The sequence below is a fragment of the Neopelma chrysocephalum genome, unplaced genomic scaffold, assembly GCF_003984885.1.
Source record: "Neopelma chrysocephalum unplaced genomic scaffold, ASM398488v2 Primary Assembly neopelma1_44, whole genome shotgun sequence".
NCBI classification, from domain to species: domain Eukaryota; kingdom Metazoa; phylum Chordata; class Aves; order Passeriformes; family Pipridae; genus Neopelma; species Neopelma chrysocephalum.
Genome location: NW_020897703.1, coordinates 10,349,628 through 10,372,752, shown reverse-complemented (window position 1 = coordinate 10,372,752; position 23,125 = coordinate 10,349,628). Strand labels below are relative to the sequence as shown.

Sequence of the window (23,125 nt, the reverse complement as noted above, 5' to 3'; positions counted from 1 at the left end):
CAATATCTAGTCTGTTGTGAAAATACGAAAAGGGCTGCATCAAATAAAATATTTCTGTAAGGAGTATGACCTGTTATAGCTGTACTACTACAGCCTGGTTTCAGGCAGGTCTGAAACCTGATGACTTAAGGTTTTAGAAAAGAATATAAGAAAAAAAAGACTCTTACAGCTTATATAGAAAACAAGGAACTGAAGAATTTCTTTAACTGGGTACACACCTGGCATTAACTTGCAGGCACTCAGGCACTACTGAAACTCAACCAAACTTCCCAAGCTGTTGATCCTTACTATTGAGTTCAGCAAGGCAGCCAAAAGCCAACATATATTCTGCAGCTTTCAGGCTCAGAAATGAACTGGAAGTGTTAGGAAAGCAGGCTTCTGCTGAGTTTATTTTCTCTGTTTGTGAGCTTGGCAATATCTCAGCTGTTTTCTTAGCTATTGATTTTTCAGGTGGTAGTCTGATATTTAACCAATACCTTCAGGAAAGTGCTTTTTTCATCCAACCTACAACCAGTACAAAGGACAACTGTATTAAGATTTTTCTTCTTTTCCTCTACCAGAAACATACAACAAACTCGTATCTTGCAACTTCTTGCTTCAAAGAAGACAAAGAAATTGAGTCAGAGATTTCTTATTAAAGCAGTAGAAATGGCTATTTAATTTTCCACCCTTCTCTCAGCAGGATCTCTTTTGAGATGCAGCATTTAAGACCTCTCCAACAGGTCTTGGTTACCTTAATGAGGGGCATAAAGAACACAATTGCAATTATAAGAAACTGTGATCTGTTGTGTTGATATGTCTCAGCTATGTTGTGGCTTAAATGAAATACTGAAGACCAGTAACACTGACAGAACAAACACTGATTTGCTTTGAGGAGGTGCAACTGCTAAAATGGAAGTAAGCCCTACCTGCTTAAGTGTGGTTGTCCTGCTAATATGTTTGCATGACAACATGGGCCAGGAACCTCTCTATCCACAAATAGCTAGCAACAAATCCATCTGTCCCTAAGGAGCCAGCTATTTCCTTTTGTATACAAGACATTTCAAATTGACAGCATTGGTCATTCTGCCAGTCCAGGGGCACAGGAAATCACCTGATTGCCTGCTCTCAAGTTTTCTTACAGTTGTTGAGGCAAAAGAAGACTTAAAGGAAAATTTTGAAAAGTGGCATTGGTTGACCGATATCTCAAAGAGTTTTCAACTGAGAGTGCTGAAAAATTACTTGAATGGAACAGCTTAAGACTTACTTAACTCAAAATATATAGAGGAAAGTAATTAGTAGTTGTACACATACCTGTAGGGAAATACCAAGTTGAAATCCCTTTCTGATTCTGTTTGAGGCTTGAGCTTGAATTGTTCTGAACAAATATACACTCTGTCTAATCCATGGAAAATGACCCTGTCCAGCAGAAGTTTTAGTTTCAATGACTCAGCATCTTTGGAGGAAAGTGTATCTTTTTCATCAAGGCTTCATCACAGAATTTTCAGCTGTAATTCTGAGTTTATTGATCACTCTGTAAGTACATCCAGGAAATAATAGCTTTAAAACTTACAAACTTCAGTCCTGTTGTCAAGGAGTAGTTCTTTTTTCCTGAGGTACATCAGATCTCTACAAATTTGCATGCTTAAACAGTTGCCTTAGTACCATTTAATTTCCTTCTTGATTGATTTCAGATGTCAGAAAAGGTCAGGCCTAATCAGTACTTGGATAGGCAAATTCCCAGGAAACATGTCACAGAGTGAGTTGTGGTGATCCAGCATACTGGACTCACACCCCATGCTGCCTCTCAACAAGGGCTGGTAAGAAGAACTTTCCATTCCAAGATCTTGTCAGCTTTTGGTCTCTACTGCTCCTGCAGCAGTCTTTGTTATCAGTATGATATCAGTTGTCATACACTAACCAAAATTTCATTGAGAAATTACAGCAGGCCTAATTCTGCCCATGTTGAAATAGTCAAACTGACTTTAGTGGAAGCAGAATGAAATTATAAACCATTATACACCTAACAGTTCATGCGTAATTTCAGTTTTGTAAATAATATTTGCTTTTTGTCCTGAGTCATTGGGTAGTGTTATATCCCTTTAAATGGCTCTGCTCTTCTACTCTAGAGGTAACTGTGGGATAGATGAAGTTGTCTCCCTGCCATATACAGCATATGACATGCTCACATCTTTGCATGAGGAATTCTATTATTGTATCACCATCACTCCTATTGCAGACACAGTGTCCTCCCCAGTCTGCAGCAGCACTATTAGCTCAGTTCCAATTGTGACAGAAAAGAAACACAAACAGAAGCTCAGAGAAAGCAAAGATGTAATTACGATTCAGCCTGCCTGAATAAGTCAGCAGCATTTCCAATATTCTACTCAATATATTTAGCAGTGAAATTGGTGGACTATTTTGCTTATTCTCACTTCACCTCTGTGAAGCTGCCTTGAGTACATGTCTCTTTCATATACTTATGGTAACATCCACTAATGGCAAATACTGAAGTATGTATCAGGCACAATGGATGCTGCTCTAGCCCAGCATTCTATTCTTGTGTTTTGGTGTTATCCAAAATAGGAGTTGGACAAGCAGTTTTCTCACTCTTCCTTTTTTGTCACCCCTCGCTATGGTGGTTGTTCTTTGTAAGCCATTTCTTTTCCTTCCTGCCCACTGCACAAACCCAGTATTGTGTAGCATGAAATGAGGAACAAGGGGGGCGCAGACTGCTCCTGTGTGCCCCCTGCCACTCCAATTCTCTTGTTCATTAAAAGCTCCTATTGACTTTAAATCAGTTCCACAGGGCTTTGTGTTGACAGAAATTTGCCCAGAGACGATTTGGCTGAATTTTGTCTCCAGACTTCAAAGAATCTTGCACTTGTACATGTAGTTCAGACAGAATTATTGATAAAGTTGGAGTGGGATTAACAAAAAGTGCTGCTGGGGCCACAGCTGTAAACTCTGAACCTGTGATATGTCATGGAATATTGGGGTTTATATCTGACTTTTACAGCTCCCCAAATGAAACCAAGTCACATATGTATTGTTTGTTTTCAACTTTCTGCCTGTTTTAGGATTTAAAATTTTACACAGTTTTTTGTGTGCATTTTTTACTAGAGGTACTTCAACCTGAAGATGTTCATCACAGTCAAAAAAGATAAATCGTAGATCCTTAGCATGTAAGAACAAGAATCACCCTTATATTGAATTATCTTTATTTTATTATATATAATAGTGTGTATATTATCTATGTAAACCATTACCATGTCTTGAAAAGCTGATCTTTTTCAAAGCCAAGTTTCCATGCCTGAATTTTAGCTTGTAAATAGCACTGGCCAGATTGGACGGCATTTTATCTAGCAGAAGATTTTCAGCATTTGATTCAATAATGAAATATGAATGACTGGAGTCGGAATGGAGGGAGGATGGGATTGAAATACCTTAAAGATTTCATTTTAAAATGAAAACTTTAGACGTTTCAGAAATGGTGAGATGGCAGTTGAGCATTCTGAAGCTCTGTTGAGAAGTTCTTAAATGAGATATGTATTCACACCAACCTCCAAACAACATCCTCTGCCAAAAATCCTAAAAATGCCCCTCTAACATATATGTTAATATTAAAGCAACACTTCTAACTTCATGAGATATTCTACAGTTCACACTTAAATTTAAATAGAATAGCTTGTTCAAATGGGGTTGACAGCTCATGGATAACTCAGTATTTTCAACTTCAGAGGTTACTTTATTTGTCTAGCTGGGCTGGGTAAAATCAGCAGCTGAAAAGCCTGATGGGGTGTTATGTCCTTCTTGCTAACTGCTCTATCATCCCTTTCCCTCTGCTCCGATCCTTCACGCCACTGGCACAAACAGGCAACTCCCCCAAGCTCTGTGCTCTCACAAGCAGGGGGGAGACGCTGGGGACAGCCCTCACATGGGCTGTGCAAAGAGTGAGGCTTCAGACCCCTTCTCCTGCAGGGTGAGGGGAGTAGAGAGTAGGGAGCATAATCCAGCCATCTGTATTTTTAGCCACTTTAAAAAAGCAGGCTAAAGAATAGCATACCACTGATTTGTAATCAGGTTAAATGACAACAGCTCTTTGTTCTTTCCTCTGAGTGCTCCACTCTTTCGTGCTAATACACGTGCCTCTGGCCTAGGATGCACATTTCTAGTCCCCTGAACTACACTCCCTCAAAGAAAATCTTAAACCCCCTTTTCATCAGTATAATGCCATTATCAGAAACTTTGTGTGACCTCTTGTGGGGCATCAAACTATTCTGTCAATATCTTCAACTGTTAGCAAGCTGTTAAAAGGGTTAGTGCCTGATAAGGGATGTTAAGCTCATATGAATTTGCCTCTGAATGATAAAGTGAAAAATGCCAGGCTGATTCCCATAGGATGGCTTTCTACAGTAACTTCTTGAATTAATTTCTCTAAGTAGATACAACGTGTAATTAAAAGTATGTCTACATATGTGTGTGTGTAGATTATTTATAACTTTTTAAATATATTTTACTTAATTTTAAAAATCTGTTTTATATATTATGTATAATGTATGATTAAAAGTGGAATCAGCCACTACCTTGTGCTGTTTCACAGAACTTCCCTTTGCTCTGGGGGAATCCAGTGGTCACAGAATCACAGAATATGCTGAGTTGGAAGGGACCCACAAGGATCACTGAGTCCAACAGTCATATGGGACTGTTTTGTATTAGGACCTTTGTGGACTCACCTTATAGGACTCAGACCAAATCCTCAATGATTAAATCCACAGAGACACCTTTGAGGGTTCTTCTGGTGCTGCTGGCATGTTGTATATCTCCCATTGCCCACTCTCAGGGGGCTGCCAGTGAGCTCTCCAGAGCATGCAAGGGCTCACAGTGACTCTGCACATGGGATGCTCCCAGTGGCATTGTCAGCACTTGAGGCTGCAAGCAGCACACGCACAGGCTCACAGTGCTGAGCACAAGTCCCAGCCACGGGGGATTCCTCAGAAACCTCAAAGGATTGGATCCTCCTGAGTAGCCACTGCTATTGTCTGCTGGCAGATCACCTAAGGGTAAGAGGAAAGATGACTGGTATGTCCACCTCACCGAGCTCAGCTATATTTTATACCAGGGCAAGTCTGTTCCTATCTCAGTTTCACATCAGGGATCACCTTCAGTATGGGGAGGAGATTACATCCTTTCCTGTCCTGAGACAGGACTGGAGAGTATGCAGAGAGGTGGGGAAAGCTCCTCTCTGGCTTGTAATCTCCTCTCAAGTGTGAATCTTGCTGGTAAGCCACAAACACCAACCCAAGGCAAAGGACACTGCAGCAACAGTGCACTGCATACAGGCTGCCCGCCCTTGTTTCACACCCAGTGAATCTGGTAGTTTTGAGATAGGACTGTCTTTGTTCACATGGGAGAAACAGTGGAGAATAAGCAGACTGAGGTCTTCAGCAATAATTTGCTCCTTCTTGTTTGCTTGTTTGAAGACTGGAAAGCACACACATAGTCTTTAGGTGTGAACTCAACCTATGGGAGCCTGGCAGACAAAGGCAGTGGGATGGGGAGAACCCAATACTCACATGTGGCTCTTCTGGGATGTAATATAGTTAAATTCTTCATTTCTTTGCCCTGAGACACATATGGTTTGGCACTCATCTGACACAGCTCTCAGTTTTCCCAAATAAGGAGTGATATCACTGTTGATCACTAACAGTCAATGTTATCAACGCCTGTGAAAGTTGAGTTGCAGGAAAATGAAACCCTCTGTGGTGCAGTGAACGGTGTTTTATGGAGATGCTGCTAATTTTATCTTCCCTGTGCAACTTTAGTGTTTGCAGACTGAAGCAGACAGGTGACCTAGCAAACAGATCACAGAAGCCAGTCACACTGCAGCACATCAGCAGATTTTCCTTGTGTTTGCCACAAATATCATGTAAACGCAAGAGCTCCCCAGTTGGAATCTGCCTCTTTTGTCCTAGGGCACTGCATCACTTTGATCCCTCTGTGACCATAATTGATCTTTAGTGGGTCCAAAAGTCACAAAACTTAAAAATTTTAATGCTACCATCCAAGGAGGAAAGTCTCAAACACCTTCCCTCCTAAAAAAATAAATTATGAAGCAACCACTATTGCCTGGAGAATAAAGCAAGCTTTGTCTCAAAAAAAAAATTGATGAAAGGGTAGTAAAATATCTCTAGGCAGCCAGTTGAAGTCTGTAATATATCTTCTTGGAAAACAAATTAACATATTCCCTCCCATAAATAATTAAATTCCAAATAAATTCCTATGAAAATAAATTCTCATCAAGGTGAGCAAACAAAATCCAGCCTTAAAGGAGTATAAACTTTGACTCTGGGTGGTGCAGTGAAGGGGAAGAAAGAATCACATTGTCATGTTTCAACTGCATAAGACAGCAATCCCACTGCACTTATTTCTCTGGCACTTATTTCTGGGAAACACTGCTCCACTTTAATTTGGTTTCTATTTTATATCTAATTATAAAAAGACTAAATACTCCTAAAATGATGCTTTAAGAAGGCAGCAAAGAGACACAGTTCTAAAATAATGTAGACCATGAAAGCCAAAGCAACTTTTGATAAAAGTCCTGCTACAATGGTTGTTTTTTTCTCTTAGTACTATGTTGAAAACAAAATGTACTGCAAGTACATGTTTAGTAAAGTCTGTTTCAAAAAGTAACATGAAATGAAAACCAGTGGTTTTTGTACTTAAACAAATCTTAAAACATTTTTTTCATGTGCAGGTAGTATGTGGATTATCACACAACTATTGATTGGTTAAGACCAATGGTTTTTACTTTTTGCCGTTCAAAGTTTATGGCAAAAAATTATTGCTTCATTACCACATTCTCAGTAATTGGTTTTGTTTATACCATGCAAAGCTCACATCAGGGCTCTATCAAAATTAAGTAGACACAAATTCTGCTCTTTGGCTTCTTAATTAATGCAAAGATTTAAATCTACCCTTTCACTCTGTCAGTTTGATAAAATGTTTCTAGTTTGGCCAAGTAAGTAAGAGGAAAATGAGAGGTTTTTGAACCCACAAAGGAATCAAGATAGAGTAGTGCTAACAAGGACTGGACATCCTTAAATGTGCACATCATGAGATTCTGCAGCAGTTCCATACAATCAGCAACCCAGTCCAGCTGGGAATTTGCTGATCTGGGTGGCCTAAACCTGTTGTGTCTACCACCTGCAGATACGTGCTCTTCTGCTTATGGCAGCTTTGTGCCCACGATATTTGGCAGAGTATAAATTCAAGCTGACAAACAACCCTAAATATCAGTAAAGGAAATTACTCATAAGCTCTCCAGCAACTTCCTCAAACGTGCTGAGCAATCATGCTGATGGCTGCAGCAAGGATCACAATAAGAGGGTGTGTGATATCCACCTAAACAGTACATGGTGTAAGAGGTATGAGGAGCAGCTCCTTAGCTCACGGTCTGCTGTAGCTGGTATGGTGGGATAAATCCTCTGGCCATCAAGGTTAGAGGTCGCCTATTCCTTCCCTGAAATCCTGGTAAGAAGGAGCACATCAGAGCTGCTAGGCAGTCAAAATGGCAGAAAAAGGGTCAAGAGAGTCAAGATGTTGTGGACAACTTCTGTAGATCTAATGTGTTTGTGCCTTGAGGCCCCTGCCTCAAAGTGTAAAATGTGGCCAGAATTTCATGTTAATGTAAAAGACTTACTGGTAGTAGCTGTGTGAAGCTGAGTTAGCTGGATATCCCAGCCACACAGAGATGTAATATCTTCCTGGGGAAGAAATAGCTGGTATGAAATATTCACAGTAATTTAGGACAACCCACAGTTTTATTTCTGTCTCTACTGCTGTGCTGTCACTGTCTTGGTATTTGGCGCCTGCCTTGTGCCATAAACTTATCTGATTCTACCTTGTGGCAGTGACCTAAAGGATAAGACGAAGAAGCCCTCTCAGCTTCTCTTCCTTGTAGTGCAGAGCACGCATGCCAGTGATCATCTCCCACTCTGCAACTGCACTTTGGAGAGCACAGTGCCACCTTGGAAATGGCTTTTGATTTAGTGTAATAAATAAAGTCAACTTGTGTCCTATGATAGCGGAACTTATCTCCAGCCACAACTTGAGGCTTTTTATTTATCTGATTTTTTTTTATCACATTGTTGAATAAGTACAATGTGTTTCAAGTGTTTCAAGTTGAGATAATTGATACCAGTATTGCAAAGACAAATTGAGTAACTCTCTGCTGAGGGAAACGGGGCATTTGGAGGTCATAGAAAAAGGAAAGCAAGAATACCTTGGAAGAAATAGGATTTTTTTAACACTAACTAAGAAATGGCTTCTGAGGTGTAAACTGTGCCTATTATTTCAGTGCTGGACATAACTGATTAACTTTTTTCTCTGGTTTTGGAAAGTTTTGAAAAAATCATGTGAGCTGAATCTTGCTGAGGTTGTAGTTGATCTACTAACACTCTTGTTAGGAAGCACTGTACTACGTCTGGAGTTTAGCAGTCTGAGAGGTCACAAACTCTCAGAAATGAATCAATGGATATAATTGTCTGTAGCTGTCAAACAGCTCTTCTCAGTAGTGCTAATTTTTTGTGGCAGGATTAGTTTACATTACTATTGCATTATAAAGAGCAAGACCGAAATCTTCCCCCTTCAGGGCAGTTGTGGTAAAGTGAAATTACTCATCCCCTGAAACTCAAGGAAGATACACAAGGTTCAGTGTGCATTTGAATAAGTTTCTCAATTTTAACAAAGCAGCTCTGGCTTTAGTCTGAACGTGACTAAAACTGGTTTTGATTAATATTTTTCTCATGTGCTGGAATTTCCTGAACCCATATTAAGTTGTGCTCAACACTATAAAGACAATCTTAACGTTCAGTGGGTATATCCTTTGTGTTAGGCTCTTATGCAGACATATAGGCCAGGAAGATTTAACAAGAATCCAAAATATGACCAGTTTTTACAAGTTGTTAAATGAATGATTTTTCACTTATATAGACTATTTTAGCCACTTTTTGTCATATTGTTTATGCAAACTTATTCATTACTTAAACCTATTAAACAAATGCTTTCAAATAGTACATTGTGGACACCAAAATCATAGTCTGTATAGCTTCTTCAATTATTTCCTTAGAAGTCACCTGTAGGAAAACATTCAATGATGTGTATAATGCCTCTCAGTTTGCTTTCTTCTCCCACATTCTCACTAGAGGGAGGTGTATGTTTTGTAGAGCTACTTGTTTTGAAAAGATTTATGTTTGATGAAATGGTTTTTCCTTGAGCTTTACGGAGGCATGGGTTGTTTTGTTTTGTTGATATGTATTTCTTGTGCTAGAGACAACAAAACAAATTAAGTGTGCACTTGAAGCAGTAAACAAGAGTTTTATACCCAGGGAAGATAATTTCATTTCCAGGTGAATTCCACAGAAATTTTTATTTCAAGCTTTACTTCTTCCACAATAAGCCAATTTACCAGACATCACTTTCATCTCAGAATTTTAGTGAGAATGTTTTGAGTTTTAATATGTCAAACTGCAAAGACAGAGACTGAATTTAAGTTAGATTGAAAGTTTATGAGTTGATTAAAGCTTAAAGACTATTGTCCAGTTGCTGTGGTCCACAAAAATAGTGAATGAAGGTTCTTGATTTAGTTTGAGAATAGTGCAGTTTAAGAAATACTAACTTTTTTTTATCTCTGTTGATGAGAACTTGAACATATGCTGTGAAATTCAACCTGAAGCAGAATTTCTGCTGATATCTATACAAGTCTTATCGAAATTCTTACAATTTCAAGGAGAAGGACATGGCTGATTCCTGTGATGTTTGGGGAAACTTTTGAACCTATCTAGTTCTAATTCTGAGCCTGCTAAGGCTCCGTTGCTAAGTATCCGCTATCTCCACGAATGCCAAAGTCTGCAAAAAGGGTCAGCATCTCTTCCCTGCCTCCCACACATTAGTCACCCCTCATTAGGCCCTAGAGTGCTTGGGATGGCCAGCTGGCTATGGGCATGCAGTTTTTACTCCACAGCTTATGGGTTTCTTTGAGCCAAAAGGGATAGGTAGGAAAGAAATGAGTGAGAAAAAGGTAAAATATGGAAATAAGCATATTTTGTCTTAAATTGTCTTAAATATGTAATGCAGATTGTCTTGGTTTTCTAATTCTGCAACTCCAGACCCAAAAAGGAAAACAGACTTTCTTTTGACCTTTGCAGTAATGTCTTGAGTGTCTTTACTGCAGACTATCCCCATTCAAGTGCCTCCATTAGGAAAAAAACACACAAAAGCAAGCTCTATAGGAGAGGAAATTGTAAGGCCTTATGCCTTCCTACCTCTGCTGCAACAAATATAAAAGGCTTCAACTGTCACATGTGTTCATACAGAGCAAAAACATTGCTAAATGTGCACACAACCCTAAAACAGTTCTCACCACAAACCACAAACACCTTCTTCAACACTAAATGAAAAAGGAGGTTTGGTACATTATCTCTCCACTTCCCAGACTAGCTTTTCCTTTTCCAACGTCTTGCCCTTATTTTGTGCTCAGCTTCAAGTTTTCAATGGAGCATAAACTCCAAGTACTGTAGGACCCACCAAAGACACTGCCCAGCTTCTGTTCAACCCAGTCATGGAGATGCTGCAATTAATGATGACATTCTTATTTCTGGCTGTAAATTCATGAGTAGACTTGTTCTGTGATCAAGCTGACATACAATCAAAGGTCTATGAAAGGTCACTTTCTGAAGACACTTGTGAAGAACCGAGCACAGGGACAAGTTTCACCCTCTCAGCTTTCAGACCAGAACTGAGGGTTATGCTACAACAGTTCTGCTTTGCTGAGTTATTCAAATCTGTACAAGGGTGGCTTGTTTCAACTAGCTGTGAGACAGTTTGGGGGTTTATAGGCCACTTTGTGTGAGAAATATGCTAATAATGCAAAGATTTTAGTAATTTTAACCAGTTTCGTTTTTGAGATGTGACCTCATAATCCATTTAAACAAGGGTTAGTAAAGTCCAGCTTAATGACACCAGCTCAAAATTAACAGGACAATGTCTGTCTAATGAAGACATAGGACTAATTCATTTTTTCTGTCGGAGGTGTGGGGATTAATTTAAAAAATACATACATAATTTTTGGATGAAAACATTGGGTTTTCTAATGAACATTTTGAGTTTTAGTATAAATGACATGGCTTGGTTTATATGTCCATCTGAAGAAGAAAGAAAAACTCTGCCTATCTGAAAATTAATTTTTCACCAACATTTCAATTCCAATAGTTGCAGCTGCATTTTTCTTTGCTGAAACAAATCAACTGCAGCTAGGGAAGTTGCTAACATACTTTCGTATGGTGGTAGAGAAAAAGTTTAACTTTCCTCCTAAGCTAGGAAATTCCCATATCAACATCCACCAAGAATCACTTCTAGACAAGGGTTCTCCCTCTCTGTAAGAAGCCATCTACCACTGCTGTGTACCAACATACCACAATATCCACTCACCATAAATGGCAGGCTCAGTGCCTGGCTCTTACATTTTTCTACTGTAGACTAGCTTTCATTAATCAACTGAAAAATGCAAGGGAGCAGTTAGTCAAAAAAGAAGCTCTGCCTTACAGCTGTGACAGTCTGCCATGACACATCCATCGTGTTCAAGCCCCCGGTCACAATTTCTTTCCCTCCATCTGGTATAAATATTTAGTACTTTTGATGTCACTGTTTCAAATAAATAGACTATTTGAATATTCAAGTATTCCTTGCCTCTGATGTATTTTGAAGGAAATAGTATATCTCAACCCTCCATCAACCTGTTCTTTTGTATTGACAAAACAACTATTTATTGATCTTTTTTTTGTGGTGACTGGAACAATGGCAGCCTTAAACACCAATTCAAGTATTTAATAAGAATTATAATATCCCTGTCATTCTCTGCACCAGAAGAGTTTACTGAAGGTTTCACTTCCCTGTTGATGAAAATGAGAATAGTTTTACAATTTGCTTTCTCTGGAAAAATCTGATCACCTCACCAAAAGGTGCCATTGCCCTGAGAATTTGCCTCTATAAGGTTTTCTAATTTACAGTAGGTTTTCAAGTTTGCTTGTCCTTGTGATTCTGGCAATTACCTTCAGGCTCTTAAGAAAAAGTTCCTGTAGTGTCAGTGAACATGAGAGTGTCAAAGAAACTATTTGTCAGTAAAAGAGGAAACATTTCACTTGAGCATTAATGTTGTCAGAATCTGCTTGTTTTTTCCACATCGTTGCTGAGGTAACCTCTGGAAATAATTGATAGTAGTATCCACTACTAGTGGCATCCACTGTCGCAACACCATTTTAGAGTCTTTCCAGTCAAGGTTTATTACTGCTTAATGGATTTGCTTCTAAAATTATTCAGGAAGGAAGAGGGATAAATATAAACTTTCCCAATATGGTTTTGTTTCCATCTTGAAAACATCCATTTGAAAACATGAAAGTGAGTCCTGACCATGTGGCACAACAGTTGTGAAGCTCAGTTGAGCTTCTTACAGAGAAATTTTATGGTCAAGGATTTCATCTGCCGAAAAGTTCTGTTCTTGAAGCCCCGCTTTATTGCACTAAGCATTGCACTTCTTTCATTGTCCCAGCTAGTTAGGTTAATTCTGTCCCTGCTCTTCTTCCCCAGCACTGCTTGTAATCTACCACCTGCAGAGGCTGTTAGGAAGAGCCTGTTTACTTACTCATGCTGTGACTCACTACTCTTCAAAGGAAAAAAAAAAGTCTTCTGTACCAGTAGTCTATCACTGGAGCCAAGATGAGAAGGAAAAACCTCATTCTGAAATCTTTAGGAATGACACTACTGATAGAAAGACTCATGTTCCCCCAAAGAGATGAAGTTGTAATGTTCTGCTTTGAGGAAGGAGGATTTAAATAAAAGGAAAACTAACAAGCAGGCATGAAGATGGGTTAAAAGAAATAGACAAAACACAGAATTATTACCCTCTAATGAAACATTCACAATAAAAATTTTCTTTCTTTTCTTCTAAAGCATAATGTGCTTTTGCAGACTGCTATAGAGGTAGTAAAAATACATTCCTACAGAAACAATTATTACAAGCAAAGAAAACAAGAGGAACCAGAGACCTTTCAGAAACGAAACTGCTCAGAATGAATTCCAGCACAAACTAGATCTCATGAAGGATAGAAAGAAGAGAGTAGTTACATATTTCACTTCTTTTTTTAAATTAATATCTACTATCCAGCAGCCATTTTAAAATAAAAAAGGTCAGAGCTGGGAATAAAAATTCAAAAAGTGACATGAAGTCAAGTGTATTCTTCATTATAAATCTCAGTGAAAGGGGAAGCTGAAAATACATGATGTTGTGGTAAGGAGGCAACCCATGCACCTCTCCCACACTCAATGTTTTACAGTAAGAATTACAAGCAGTAAAAACTCAATACTGCATTTTACAATATAACTGAAAGGAAGAGCAAACACAAGAGGAAGGAAAGGTAGTTTATAGTAAGATTATTCTAAGGGAGCAGGACAAAATTCTGCCTTTTGATTTTCTGTCAACATCGGACTTAAAACGCAGACTCGTACTGTTCTGTCTTCATTCTAGCTTTTGATTCAGGTTTTGTTGAGACAGAATTTGGCCCACCCAAGCAAAGAATAGAAGTGAAAATGAGGTTCCCTATGTTTGCAAATTGGTATTACAATTCTTCTTGCTGCCTGAATGAAGCTATTCTCCATGCTGCATGGAAGTCATTCTGCAGTCTTGACCCAGGCAAAACTTCTGTTGGTTTTAATTGTAATTTCCTGGCTGTGGGTTGCAGTTCTTAAGAGTTTTTTAATGTGTATACTTTTCCTTAGCAGGATGTGAAACACAGCTGGATTAAAAAAATAAGCAGTTTTGAAAGTATCATTTGTTTTCACGCTTGAAAGGGCAGCTTCAGCTGTAGTATTATTGTGCCTGTATATGCAAGTATAATCAATGTTTCTTCTGGTGACTTAATATTATACTGCCTTTTTAAATGTTTTTTAAAACGGTTGATGAAATCATCTTAATTAGATTATTTACTTTAACATCTGCTGCTGTTGTCATTTAATTTTCAGTGTTTTCATTTGGTGGAAAGATTTCTCTTTTCCATCTTGCAAAACAACAAAATATCTGTATGCGCATATGTAACAATAGAGTGTATACATGTATTTTTAGTACACTCTGTTCCTTCAGCTGTGCTTGGGTAACCTGGTAAGCTTCATTGCCTTGTGTTTGCATGATCATGATGCACAGCATGGGGGGACTTTTGTAATGTGATAAAAGAGCTGTGAAATCTCACATTTGCTTGCAGAAATAGGAAAAATGTGTGTCTTGCCATAACCAAAGAGTTTTTTGTAGGCTACAAAAGTTCTTTATAATAAACAGTAAGAAGGAACGGGACCACAGTCTCCTGTAAGTGTAGGGAGAATTAAGGTAAGCTTTCAGTAGATCAATATTTAGAGCTTTAGAACTGCTTCCTGTTATTCTCCTGGCTTATTTTCAACCCTTTTTAGACTCAGTCAGCTGCTGAGATACTACCTTTGTGTGATACTTTAGATTTTAATGAGGAGCTTCTCAAAGTCCAGCTGCATTCATTGGAAACAAGTCTAGGAGCTGAATACCAGAGAAACAGATAGGCTGGAAGACTGTTCTGTAGTCTCAGGAAAAGCTGACCACTTTCTTCTGAGGGTAAACAACAAATCTATGGACAAATCTATTATGTATATGCTCTAATGAGGTTCTGGATCTCACTTTCTGTATAGTAAGAAGTGTTTGCTTCACTCCTCACCCCAAGCTTCTGAGTCAATAAATAAATTTAAAATATGTCATCTTACTGTATCCTGACTTGCAGAGACTGTATAGAGGCAAAAGAAAAAACCCACATGCTAGCATATGAATTATTCCATGTCATTTATTAGTAAACTCTAGATGGTACTTCCTTGTGAAAGGGAATTTTGTGTTTACTTTTTTATAGTTAGAATCTGCAGAGTATAAACTGAGTACACTGTAACAGTGGAAACTCTACTCTTTGAGTGAGTTCCTTTCAAATGCTAAACTAGATAATACACAGAGCCCCTGTTAGGTGTGAGTGGTAATCCTTTCATGGCCAAAAGTTCCACACTGGTATCAGAGCCCGACTAGTGATAAACTAGTTACTGGCTTCCATAGTTATGGAGCTGCACTGGAAGACTAGTTAAACTTAGACAGAAAGAAAATTAAAACAAATCAACTAAATTCCAAACAGTTTGAAAGCAAATCATCCAAATCCCTAACAAAAATCTTTTAACACATTTTGACTGAGGTCTGAGTTATTACATAAATGGAAGCTGCTGCTTCTCAGACACTGCTGCCATTTTCAAGTGAATGGGGCAGTTCAGCGGCAGTCTCCTGTTCAAGCCTTCTACCCAACATCATCTTCTGTGCTGGTGGGTACAGGGGCAGCTGTTCCCACCGTCTGACCAGTTGTATGTGCAGGAGAGACTCCCAGAGAAGATAGCAGCACATCTTCAGAAGCACAAGTGTCTACTGAGAACTTTCTAGGGACAAATACTTGTGAACTTCAGTTGTGCACTTGAGTCATAATTGGGGTGGTAGAGGGACAGGAGTCAAATTTCTATTTTTGATTAAAGATACTTCAGTTCTTTGCAGCTGACACTGATTTAGAGAGAACTAGTCAATATACTTGAGAGCAGAGATGTATTCAGAGGGGCCCAGAGAGACTAAAGGGCCAAAAGTAATCTTGTGAAGTTCAAGGACAATGCCAAGTACTGCATTAGAGGAGTATGAAACCCTTGCAACCATAAGGGCTGGGGACTGCCTGGTGAGGGTAGACCTCTGTGGAAAAGGCCCTGTGAATGGCAACTTCTATTTGTAATATGTGCTTTAAGTACTGAAGAATAAAATTCAGCCCTTAGGAAAAATGCCTGGTCAGGAATATAGTGCAATCATTTCACTTAATAGCAATCGCCCCACACTATGTAAATAAAAGAGAACTACATGGTCCTTCTTCTACAATTTCAATAAAAGAAGATATGTTTTCCCTTTTGAAAGAATTCAGATTTTCTAAAAGGAACATTATATATTACGTGCTTGTCATTCACACTGTCGTACCAGCAAATCTAGAAAACATCTCAGCTATGAATGTCCTCCCTTCCCCCTTCAATTTAACTTCAAGGCAGTTCACTACCTGTTTCCATCTTCTCTGCATATAATAGCTACTTGTAACAATTAGTAAGTAGGTGCTAACCAAAACAAGCTTACAAATCAAGGACATTGGGTTTGTTACCTTCTCCACCGGCATGCATATTAGAGTCATAGATGGGGTTTTGGGTGGAGTTCAGTTTGGTTTGTTATTGCCTATGGATCACACAGCTTCTAAATGAGCACCAATTGTGTGACACTAATTTCCACAGAAGACCAGAGTTTAAAGTGTTTGATGTAGACGTCGCCATCTTATCATATGACAGAGCTTGCTCTGTCACTGTCTTACTTAAGAGCAGTGTGGGGACCTTGAACCTTTCAAGACTTGGAACATTTTAATGTTTCTAAGTATAAATTTAAGAAATTTGTCCCTGCTGAGGTCAGTGCCTCTCTCAGTGCTGCTCAGTGCTGGTAAACGAAATACAGCAGATCAGTCTACGCAAGCAGAAGTGCCCGGAGATGCTGGACCAAAAGACTGAAAGAATGTATTTTTTTTTCACCATTTGTTCCTACTTTTAAAAACTTGCTCAGTTTTTCCAGGACCCCAAAACAACACCCTTTCTCTCTCGCAGGAGAACAATGAGGGCCTGAGTATCCACTCACAGAACCATCACAGGTTTCAATCTTCTTTACTGACCAGACATCACCATTGCAATCTCCATTGCCACCCAGCATCTGAGAAAACTTTGCCCTAAAAGTCCAGATTGGGATTCAGTAAAGAAGAAAAATGAGAAAACATGTTTTACTGTGCATAACCCACACCTCAGTGGTAAAAAAGCAGAGGCAAGTGTCTATCCAGTGGAAGTAAGTACAGAGGGAGAGGTGGAAGAGAAGTAGTACAGCAAAGAAACTCTATGCAGCACACAGAGCTCAGCACTGCATTCCCTTTTGTACTACAGGTATATACATCCTACCCTTCCGCAGAGCTGCAGAGCTGTGAGCTGTGGTTTAGGGTGGGGTTGGTTTGTGGTTTGTTTTTTTGTGTTTGGTTTTGTTTGTTTGTTTTTGTGAGGGGCAGTTAGCAAACTGGATAGGTGCTGAAACCTGGTTCTTTATTGTGAAGGACTAGTTCAAATTCTCAAAATATAAAAAATATTACATTATTACTGCAAGGTTTTACAGATGAGAAATAAAGTTGAGGCTTCAAGCAAAGTTTGTTTTCTTCTGTCTCGGTTTGTCAAACTGACCATAAATGTGACTCCAAGAATAACCTGAGGATTAGAGGATTTCAGGTGGTGATTGCTAGATCTCCAAACTTGAAACTACAGTGAATCTTTAATAGAAGAAAAGGTAATCATCACTTCAGTGGAGATGAGGTCTTGTGAGAAAAGGAAAAAGGTCTGTGGAGCTTAAGTAGGCTGTGAGACAGTAACAGCAAATTACTTTAACCAGAGTATCTAAGGATATTTTACATTACAGATTAACATTCTTAATGTGGCAGTTACATGTACACTTCTCTATCAGTATATAGTGTTTTGATTTGTACTTTCTGCACAAGGTAGAATTACTTCTGTAATGAACAGTTCCATTCCTTTATAAATGTGTGATTCATTTCTGTAACACTTCCCACTCAGTTTATGTGCAGCCTCTGTACAGGTATAGTATAATTTATTTTCACAGTCCTTTGTAAGTGAGTGTCATCTCACTGATAGGGGTTCCTTCACATTCTTTCATATAGACACTTTCTTGGTCCTTTGAGCTGCCACCGAACTGTGTTACATTGCATGCATCTTAAACTACCAGAAAGCCACAAGAACAATGAAATAATGAGTCCCTAATGTTAGACACAAAGAAAAGGTTATCTGGCTTTACATATTCCTTTATGTCAAAATCATAGTGTTATGCCGGTAAAGCAAACTGATTCTGATACAACATGAATCTAAATTCATTTTGTTTGCTGGCATTTTTATTTATTATTTTAGACATTTTTCTATCTGGGCTTCTTTTCTAGCCCAAAGACATCTGGAATGAACTTTCCAGATAAGTAAAATATATAGCACACAAAGCCAGTAGCAGTCTTTCAAGCAGTAGAATGATTGTATCATGGATTATAGTGATTTCCTTAGACAACATTTTGACACGTAAGTGTTAGGACCACTGGCTTGTCATGGTGGCTTTAAGGTGGCATGCTAATCATTTGCTTTGTTCTTCTGCTGTTTCCAGTCTTCACTCTCTATCATCTCTCTCTAAATAATCTGAATTTCTTGCTGTTCTGCTTATTGTGCTGAAAAAGACCCAAGTTGGAATTCAAGTTTTAAGCATTAGAAGTCAAAATAGAAAAGCTTTCTTCAAACATGAAGGTAAAGGAAAGGTCAGCAGAGCAGTCAGAAGGATGACTGATATGGTTTGACAATTTAAATAGTCATAGGGAGAGGAAGACCATTACAGCCACAGTTTAAAGAGAAGAATTAGTAGGAGGTGAGAGTCAAATATGACTTTGGACAATAAGTGAGTGGCTGTCTGGGAGGCAATGCCTTCTTATTTTTTAGTGACAGCAATGGACTGAGAAGTCACTCTGAGAAGTCTGAATAAAGCAGCAAGCACTTACTGGAACAGACAGTCTGACTCTGCTTTTCTGAAATGTCACTCCATGCTCAGTAGGAGAAAAGTAAAAGTAACAGACTGCTGCAAGTGTCACAAAGTAAGAAGGCCTTAATCTGAGAATAGTAAAAATTACAAATGTAGATAGACTTTGAACTAGACCCAAAAGATGTCGTCTATAAGACTTCTTACAATGAAATCTGCAGATTATGATGCAAAAGGGAACAACAGGAAAGTGTCAGTATTACTTGTTGCACAATCTCTAGTGGCTGAAGATAATGAGAAAATTCTTGGGGGAATGTGATGGATAATCTTTTGCCAATGAAACAAGACTGAAACCCCTTGTTTTCCTGAATATTTCAATGTTTATTGATGGTGCTCTCATATTTTACAGTTTGCTATTGGTGGGTGGGTAGCAGTCCAGGTTTCATCTGTGTGATATAAACTCCGTACTTTAAAATAACCACAGACTTGTCAGCACCATGTACCATCTACCCCCTGACTCCATGCAGCAGGCTTCTATTTTCAACAAACTGTAGGTCTTCCTTTCTAAAACCCTTTAGGAAAGACAAGAGAAATTCAGTAGCTAGGTAGAGATCTTGACTTGCCCAAGGCAGTAGAAAGGTCAGGTAGTGTTTCTGTTACTTCAGAAATGAGAAAGTTGTCTGCCTATGGCCTAACCATACTTCCTGTAAGGTGGCTGATAAGAGCCTGCTGTAAAGGCTTTCATATCTAAAATGGGTTACAAATCTTGCAAGTGGTCAACAGCCCAACCCATAAAACTCAAATGGTGATGATCAGACCAATTAAATGTCCAGTCACATGTGGGAAAATCTGGTATGGGGGAAACATGCGTAGGATTATCTCTACATGTGTTTGGTACTATAAAGAAAAAATAGATTTACCGTGGTAGGCTAGTATAGGAAACGTGCATTCTCATAGTGAATCTGATACTGCCTTGCAATATAGGTACTGCAAACACCATGTTACTGGTTCTGCTGATGCTAAGGGACTATGCAGGGTCACACACTCAGCTCATGAAGATTGAAAAGGCCTGGAAATGAATTTTTACCAACTACTAAGATTATTTTTAATTAATTCATTAAACTACCTAATACCTTGAATACCATGGGATTACAGTGTAAATGTTCTACATTAATACAAGTTTGAATTGCTAATTATAAAATGAAGGAGAAATCAATGCAACATGTGGTAATGCATCAACAAATGTAATCTAGTACTTGAGGACTTATTGGCAATTGCAAATGAAACGTCACTACTGCAGCATATTTTTAGCTTAATGCTTTACTTCTGTGGTAAAAATGTTATATTTGACATCTTAAATAAAAATACAAAACATTCAAGAGCTCCTTAGGAAACAACTTTTGGCTTGAAAGTACTTTTCCAGTGTCAGTAACACAATTCTAGTACTTAGGGCACAAATTCAGCCAATCAAAACTAGCTGGAACAAACATTGTAACTTCTATTAATTTCTTTCTCTTTTTTTACATCTGAATGTGATTGATATGTCTCTGAACAATGGCTGAAGAACCTTGTTTCAAGAGATAAGTCAACTGAGAAAAAAATCTCATACAAAAAGAAAAAATCCAAATAAATTATTTTTTTCTTACAAAAAACCTCCGCATTTATAAACTTAGTGCAAAACATTCATCTATAACTGAATGGAGGTTGTGCTAAAAAAGATCTTCACACATCAGTACAATGCCACCAGGATTCCCCTGATATTTTACATGGAATTTGTCAATCTTTCAGCTATACTGGGAAAGTCTTCTCAAAATGAGAAGTTTACCAACTGGGAGAAGCGCAGAAACACCTTTAGTTACTCTCATGAGACATTTGGCTGATTAGTCTGATTAGTTCATACTCCAACCAGACATTGTGGTTAGAGTCCTCTGTGGGTTTTGCAGGTTGGTGTTTGCTGTTAGTATCAACAGAAGACAAAATAGAAGATTTCTCTGGACTGAAAATACTGCTGTTTTGCCGGGAAATATGTTGCTGCTTCTTTCTAACTCATCTCACATATTTAACACTCTAAATATACATGGGTAATAGAGACAGATGAAAGTCTGTGTAATTGATAGGATTGTGTTATTGTGGCTTCTGACAGATAAAGAGAAAAGCTCAGTGTTGTGAAAGTTTTTCATGTTGATGCCCACTTTCCACAGCAATAGGTGTAGGACAAAAAATTAGCTGCGTAATAGGATGATGTTTCTGATCTGATTGGGAGAGGTACCTCAAAAAATCTGAGCAATTTTGTAATAATTCAGAACCATTGTCCCCAAGAGATTATGAGGCAATGCATGTGAAAAGTTCACACTATAACCTAGAGATGTAGAAAAGGAGGACAAACATCTTGTAAATAAGTGGTTTACCAAGAATAGGTGAAATAAAAGTATTCTTTCACTTGCTAGAGGAAAGAATGATGAAAAGAGCAGGGATAAGACAAGCAAAGGAGAAAACTGAAAAAGTTAGATAGAAAGAGAAAAATTTGAGAGAACCAATGATATAGTAAAAGTAAAGCTTCTACAGGGAGCAAGCAAAGTAAATAAATAAGGGAGAGAGAAGGAAGTCAAGACAGAAGGCATATTTTTTCAAATATTTTGCCTTGACTCTTTGAAAAAAGCAGGGAAAATTACAAAATGAGAGACGATGCAGAACCTGCTATGGTAGCAGTGGCTGAAAGGCCTCTTACCACATTCTAACTGTCCTTAGGAAAGAGAAGGAGTTTTCAGACTGCAAATCATGAGTTTGTGACAAATATTTCAGCACATCTGCATCATGCATTTTTGGAATAAAATGTAAACAATGAAAACTTTAAACACCATGAAATACACTCTTTGCCATGCATTTTGATGTGATTTTCAGTTCCTGTGACAGAAATTTCTGAATGTCTATAGTCAATAGACAATCAAAACATTCGGCCTTTTGAAACAACTTTTTGAAAACAAAACATTCAGCCTCTCAAACTAAGTAAGCAACATTAACTACTAATATTCTTCTAATTCTTTGTTTTGAAAAATAGCCAGTGGACCATATGCCCACGACAACACTGACTACTGTGCTAACTCTACACTGAAAACCAAAATAACCTGTAGTTCCATGTTATTGATCATTTTCTGACCAAGGGGTTAATGAGGTACCTGCCATTGACACATTGTTGTGCCCATCTGCCAGCTCTGTTTATTCACTTGTTTGTGAATTCTCTCATCTAAAGCAGAACTGAAAAATTACCAGGTCATAGCAAGTCATTTCCTTAATCAGCATTTGAAAAGCAACTCTTTGTAAACTTAGTCCAGAGCAGTCACATGGTCTCTGTTTGGGGAATGGGAACTTGCCATGCTGAAGGTTTTGCAATGTGAGAATGCACCCTGGTATTCCAGACAGGGCTGAGACTCTGCCTTTCAGTTCCTGTGGTTAGTGTGTGCAGCAGGAGATCTACATTCAGGTCTCAGATCCCACATAGACTTTGTAGATTTATTACAAAGCATTTATTTGCTTAGTTGGATTTCTTGCTGAGCAAGTGTTTGGTAATTATGGGATTGTAGGTACTGCATGATGTAAATCATTCACAATTTTAAAAGATCATAGTATACATTTATCAGTTTCTGTGGTGGTGATCTGCAGACCTAGCAGCATCATAATACATGTTTCAAAAACAAGCTAAACTTGTGACAGTAAAGACAACTATCATTTGCTACAGCAGAAAATAGTTGTTGTGATCTCTAGATTAAGAGAAAATACTGTCTAGAGGAGGGGAGCCTAAATTCCAGGATCTTTGTCTCCACACAGTTCACTTAAGCAAACCTTCAATCGTCCTCCCTCAAATAAAAAAAACCATTACATTTGCTGGTAACTACAACAAACAGCTTGGCTTAAGTACTTTTTTCCTTCTTTCTTGACAGAGAGTCTCAACATGAAGAATGACAAACCACCTCAAATCATACTTAATCTTTAGAAATTACTTGCAACAAGTCAATGCCCCCGACAATAAAAGAAAGCATTTAATGTGGCAGACCACGAGGTAAGGAAGCAATAAAAGCGAAACGCAGCTTGAACTGTGATATTGCTGGGTAACTCACATCTCCCTGCTGAAGGCAGCAAAGTTGCAGTTACCGAATGGCTAATCTCTTCTACTGTTTTTTAATCAGATGTTGGCATTATCTGCCACTAATTGCTTTTTCATTTCCACTTGTAATTATTCCATTGCATGTTTGTGGTGAGAAGCTGAAAATGAAGCAGATCACCAAGAAAGAATTAATTGTTAATGAATAATCATCAGTAGGAAGCCAATTTCATTATCTTCAAAGAGGTAGCTAGAGATTAACTACTGACTGGGGTTCTCCTACATTCAGTGCATGACTGTAAAGTAATCACAAATAATCA

The 23,125-nt window shown here is 38.4% G+C and overlaps 1 long non-coding RNA gene across 1 annotated transcript in view; it reads left to right on the top strand.

The window, feature by feature from the left end:
• LOC113965272 overlaps window positions 1–20,290 on the top strand; it is a 28,712-nt gene extending 8,422 nt beyond the window's left edge. Inside the window, exons 2-4 of the long non-coding RNA XR_003533487.1 lie at window positions 3,105–3,164; window positions 16,753–17,079; window positions 20,271–20,290. This is a non-coding gene — a long non-coding RNA (uncharacterized LOC113965272). The remainder of the gene's footprint in view (window positions 1–3,104; window positions 3,165–16,752; window positions 17,080–20,270) is intronic.
• The last annotated feature ends 2,835 nt before the right edge of the window (window positions 20,291–23,125 follow it).